The sequence below is a fragment of the Tiliqua scincoides genome, chromosome 13 (assembly GCF_035046505.1).
Source record: "Tiliqua scincoides isolate rTilSci1 chromosome 13, rTilSci1.hap2, whole genome shotgun sequence".
Classification (NCBI taxonomy): Eukaryota; Metazoa; Chordata; class Lepidosauria; order Squamata; family Scincidae; genus Tiliqua; species Tiliqua scincoides.
The window spans coordinates 263,193-268,900 of NC_089833.1; the positions used below are offsets into that span (position 1 = coordinate 263,193).

Consider the following 5,708-nt stretch of genomic DNA (forward strand, 5'->3'; position numbering starts at 1 on the left):
CCCCTCTCAGTGCGAGGAGGAATCATCCTAGAGAGCCAGCTTCAGGAAGCTCTCCCAATACTTGTGCTGCATCATCAACCTTCACTGCAGAAGTCGGACAAACCCAGTCTCAGCAAAGGCTGTCGGCTGGAACTTCCCTGCCTGGTGTCTGGGCAAGTTTTGTGCTTTGGAGTGGGCCTCAGATCGCACTTGCTTTCCCTGGCCAAACGGACGATGAGCGATCCTTTTGCGCTCTGAGTGTTGGAGTGCAAGCAGTTGCAGGTGCACATCTGTGGCCTCTTCTAGATGACAGCCATGGATCCCCCAGCTCTGGCCACAGAGGCTGAACACCTGCCAGGTAAGGCATGAGAGGTGGGGGAGACTGGGCGCTGGACGGCAAATGTATCAGAAGCAGTGCCATTTGCAAAAAAGTCTAGAGAGACAGGAGGACCAGCCAGTGACTTCTGCTTGCAAGGCGGCATGCAGCCTTCCTTCTCCACCAATGGGCTGCAGCCAGTCTCCAGTTCTGTAAGCTGTGGGAGGACTTGGACGTGTGCAGGCAGGGCTCCCTGGATGCTCTTGATCAGCTGATGCTTGCAGAGCATTTCTGCCACCCTGGTTGTCACAGCTGAGCGAGGAGTCTGGGGAGTCCTTCTGGGCTGTCCTGACCACTGTCACTCTGAGGCGAGTCTGGAAGTGCCCCTCCCACTGGTCGTGTGACCTCTGGCCCTCAGAATGCCTTCTAAGGGCCTTAAAACGTCACTTCCAGGGAAAACTGGAAGACCCTCAGAAAGCCTTAGAAGGCAGAGGCCACATGCCTCCATGCCCTCAAAATGCCTTCGGGTGCAGAAGCAGCTGGTGCGGGCCTCGGGGTGGCGTGACCAGGGGGGTGATGGCGCCCTCCCAGTTGACCCAGTCTCCCTGGAGCACTTGCACCCAGTGAGCCCCCCCAGGTATGCCAGTGAACCTGAGGCCTCCTCCCAGGGGCTACTCCAGACCCTGCTCGTTGTGACTGCCCTGCTCTGCTCCTTCTCCAGCACCAGTGCCTGGACTCAGTGCTTGTCTCAGGCTGGCACTTGCTGGCTGTCTTTGAGCCATGAGGAGATGGCAAGGCTAACGGGAAGCGCCACAGCAGTGCCCAGCAGCAGCGGACGTGGGCTTTCTAGCAAGAACAGCCTTTGGATGGCCGGGCCGAGGGGGGGCGGGCGCTGTCTCCAGCCCTGCGAAGTGCACACAGGGCTCAGCACGAACAGGGCGTGAGAATTTGGCGCTGTGTGATGGATGAGGCTGCTTGGAGCTGCCTTTTGTTTGAAAAGCACAATATCCCTTTCGTTTATTTTTCACAAGTGGCCTCTCAGCTTCTTTCAGGTAACTCATGTGAACTTCGGCTCATTGGGTGGTGCCCAAGGAGACGCCCTCCTGGCCAAACCAAGGGCTGCATTCAAGGAGCAGGTCTGTCTGCAGTGCCCTCCTGAGAGGTTTTGGGACCTGCAACCCATTGGCAGCCCCCTTTTGGTCCCAGCTGGCAAGGGGCTCCTTCTGCCAAGAAGGACCTGCATTCTTGTGTCCTTGCACGGCCCTTACTTTCTCCTGGGAAGGTGTTCATGGCGCTGGAGATGATATCTCTGCCAGTTAGTCCAGAGAGAGAAGGCAGCCTCTTCAGATATTTCGGTGTTGGTGGAGGAAAAGGACATGGGGGGGCACAAGGGAAGGCTGTAGAACAGTGCAGAGAGCAAGAGAGAAATACCTGTCTTGACAGAAGATCTCTGGAGTCACAAACAGCAGACTCCAGGCAGGCCCAAAGAAATGTACCTTAGCGCACCTCGTTGTTGGGGCTGGCGCGTCCATGAAGACTGCTGAAGCATCTGCCTCAGGCAGCAGGGGCCACTCACCCTCCCTTCCTCACCTCCCAGAGTCTCTCACTTTCCATGAAAAGCCTCCCAATCTTCCAGAATGTTCCCAACAATCCCAGGCTGGAGAGCTTCTCCACCCCACTGGCCTTCAGTTCCCTCTCCTCTCCGCCCTCTTCCAGCCTGCTGGGGGAGAGCTGAACACACAGCCCTACTTCTGACTCTCCCCTGGCCTTCCTTAGAGGAACACCCCAGGCACTGCCAAATTCTGCCTGGCCATTTTGGGGAGAAGTTGACCAGGACCAGTGACTCGGCATTCATGCAGAGAAGGGGGCAAAGAAAACCCATGGCTGTTTGAACGCTTCATACCACCTGACAATGACGTGGAAGCAAATGTGTTCATGTCCCCTCATTTTGGGGGGGCGCCTAGAGGTGTGTGAAGGGGGCGACTGAGCTGGTGTAGCTACTTGGGCCACAGTGCCTGAGGGGCATCTGCACAATTGTTGATGGAAAGAAGTGGTAGGACCATCGCTCCCCCCTTAGGATTTCAACACCTAAAAAATCCGGCCAGTTATAGAACTGCTTATAGGATACCTAAGGCAGGAGGAGGCAGAGGCTGCTCCAGCTGGTGAGTCCATCATGTGGTGAGCCTACCAAGACTACCTAGTAGCACCCAGAGGGTGCTGCCTCCGTAGAGGATCTCCACAATATTTGCACCCATGTAATAGATCCCAGCCTAGTTCTGCCTCCTGGATCAAGTCCAGCCCAGTCCATTCTCAGCTTCTTAGACAGACAGAAACACACTCTCTCTCTCTCTCTCTCTCTCTCTCTCTCTCTCTCTCTCTCTCTCTCTCTCTCTCAGTGCCAGCTTTGAAGGCCTGTGCTGGGAAGCATTTTGTGTAACTCAGGAAGCTTGCAGGCTTCAACTCTTGGCGCAGTTGCTGGCCCAGTCATGGGTCCTTCATCACTTCCTCCTGCTTTCCAGTGTGTGAGTGAGAACAAGTGTGATGGAGCTGCAACAGCAAGGCACAAAATCCCAGAGCAACACACTGATGGTTGGGTGCTGGCCAACCTTGGAAGTGGGTCCGGGGGGGGGGGTGAGTCTCAATGAGCATGGTGGAATACTGAGCACTGAACAGCTGCTGTGATGCCCCACGGCAGGATGACACATATGAGCCTTGTGGCGAATAAGTGGCCCCACATGCTTTGTGGCGCCCTCTGAAGGATGAAGGAAGCCCCCACTGCGCCTCTGCTCTGCACATCTTCAGTGCGTTCCAGCTTCGCGTCTTGCACCTTTGACTTCTGACCCGCAGTTTGAACTGCGGGTTTTCTCTCTCTTTCTCTCTTGTGGAAATTCCACCTCAGGATAGAAAGATTCAGAAATATGTGTCTCTGCCTTGTAGATGGAGAACAAGATGTGCCCTGTAGGATGAGTGAGTGAGAGAGAGAGAGAGAGAGCCTGCCTCTCTTCCCCAGGGGTGGCAGAACAAAATGTTCTGATGGTATCTCTGAAAGGCGGAAGAATGTGAAAAACCTTCCCCTGGTCCTGGTCCTGTCCCTGCCAGCAGCCTTGGTGGAATCCACTGTCTTCAGGGAGCAAGGGGCTTGCTGCGCAGGGAACTCTTGCCCCACCCTGCCTGCACTGCTCCAGGAGCTTCTGGGCTTGTCACGGGAGAACCTGAAGCTGCTTCTCTGATCAGCTGCTTGAAGTCACCTGTGGCGTTTGGGAACTATTGTGAGTTGCCTGAACCATCGCTCCCAGTCAGTGTGGCGTCCAGGGAGTGTGTGCACAAAGCTCTTGGTTCAGACAATGCCGTCTGCCCACACACTGGCTGCGCCAGGCAAGGCACACCCAGGAAGTGGATGTGCCAGGGCTGGCCTGTCTGTGAGGCCAACTGAGGCTGTTGCCTCTGGTTGCAGAAGAGCAGGAGCAGCCACTTCTGTCCACCTGCTCACCTCTGCTGTTTCTGCTCCTTTTCTTCCCACTCCGTTTTGGAAAAAAAAGAGGGTGATAGAGCAGAAGAGTGGAGGAGGAGAAGAGGGATGGGCTAGAGCGTCAGAGATCTGCTCCCTCTCCATCTCTTTTCTGATTCATGGAGCAGGCGGATGATCAGTGATGAGGCAAGGGGGCAGCACCTGACATGCCACCTTGAGCAGCAGGAAGTCTTGTACTGGCCTTGGTGGCTATGCATATGGGAGGCCTGTGGGCAGGGAGTGCAGCTCTGCCATGAAGCAGCCTTGCCACAGGTCCATGATGTGTCCTTTTCCAGGGTGGTGGAGGTGCCATGTATAAGCTCCTCTTTCAGCTGTTGTGTCACACTATGGGAAGCTGGGGAAGGGAGTTCCATGGCTCTGGGGGGCTGCTGCCAGGACTCCGTGAGCCGGATCCACCGGGAGTTGTGCTCTTGGATCATTTAAGTGGTGGTTCCTGGAGGATACATTTGTGGTGGATTGTGCCCCTAAGATCAGATCCTGTTGCCTCCATTTGCCTCCATCCTGTTGCAACCCTTAACCCAGTTGTTCCCAAACCTTTTTGACTGGCTGCTCCCTTGATCTCCCAGGCCATTGGGGTTAATCTTATATACATTGTACAGGGTGGCAGATTTTTTGCAAGGATTCTGAGGCTTCCCTGACTGGCTCCCTGGGGAACCACTGCCTTAACCTGTCACCTGTGGCCACTGTTTCTCTTCATCTCACAGTGGGGTCTGAGTCAACTGGGGCTTTGGAGCATGAACCCCAAACAACTTCTGTTGCAACAGGAGGAGGACGCTAACTTTTTGCTGTAGGGAGTAATGTGTATTCCTGCATCAGATCGCTGGGAAATGGTGTGAGATGGACAGAACTGTTGCATGTTGCACAATCGTGTCCTGGTATTGGACATTTGCATCCGTTCTTTTTGCATCCCGGGCATTTTTGTCCCAATATGTGTGTATTTATATTAGATGTGCTTTTTTAATCTTTAAAACACAACGGTGGGAACAGGGTTAGGGCTGGGATAAGAGGCTTAGGATGTTTATAACCTGGGAGTTGTGGCCCAGTTACAGTGGGACATGTTTGACCAGGCCACAGTCGCCCAGGACGCAAACCAGATGCCAGATGCAAGGGAGGGCACCAGGATGAGGTCCCTTGTTATCAGGTGTGCTCCCTGGGGCATTTGGTGGGCCGCTGTGAGATACAGGAAGCTGGACTAGATGGGCCTATGGCCTGATCCAGTGGGACTGCTCTTATGTTCTTAACTACAATTCCCAGGAAGCCTTGTAGGGCTCTTGTTATCTGGTGTGCTCCCTGGGGCATTTGGTGGGCTGCTGTGAGATACAGGAAGCTGGACTAGATGGGCCTATGGCCTGATCCAGTGGGACTGCTCTTATGTTCTTAACTACAATTCCCAGGAAGCCTTGTAGGGCTCTTGTTATCTGGTGTGCTCCCTGGGGCATTTGGTGGGCTGCTGTGAGATACAGGAAGCTGGACTAGATGGGCCTATGGCCTGATCCAGTGGGGCTGTTCTTATGTTCTTAACTACAATTCCCAGGAAGCCTTGCAGGTCTCTTGTTATCTGGTGTGCTCCCTGGGCATTTGGTGGGCTGCTGTGAGATAGAGGAAGCTGGACTAGATGGGCCTATGGCCTGATCCAGTGGGGCTGTTCTTAACTACAATTCCCAGGAAGCCTTGCAGGTCTCTTGTTATCTGGTGTGCTCCCTGGGGCATTTGGTGGGCCGCTGTGAGATACAGGAAGCTGGACTAGATGGGCCTGTGGCCTGCTCCAGTGGGGCTGTTCTGATGTTCTTAAACACCTGAGCGCTTTTGTTAATGCATGTCACTCTTATTCCAGCTGTCCCTTTTCGTCTGACTGACTGTACTTTTTCTGGAACAGACTCCAAA

At 54.4% G+C, this 5,708-nt stretch overlaps 1 protein-coding gene across 1 annotated transcript in view; it reads right to left on the minus strand.

Moving 5' to 3' along the window:
* COG7 (component of oligomeric golgi complex 7) overlaps nucleotides 1-5,708 on the minus strand; it is a 134,588-nt gene that overhangs the window by 80,896 nt on the left and 47,984 nt on the right. The window lies entirely within an intron of this gene.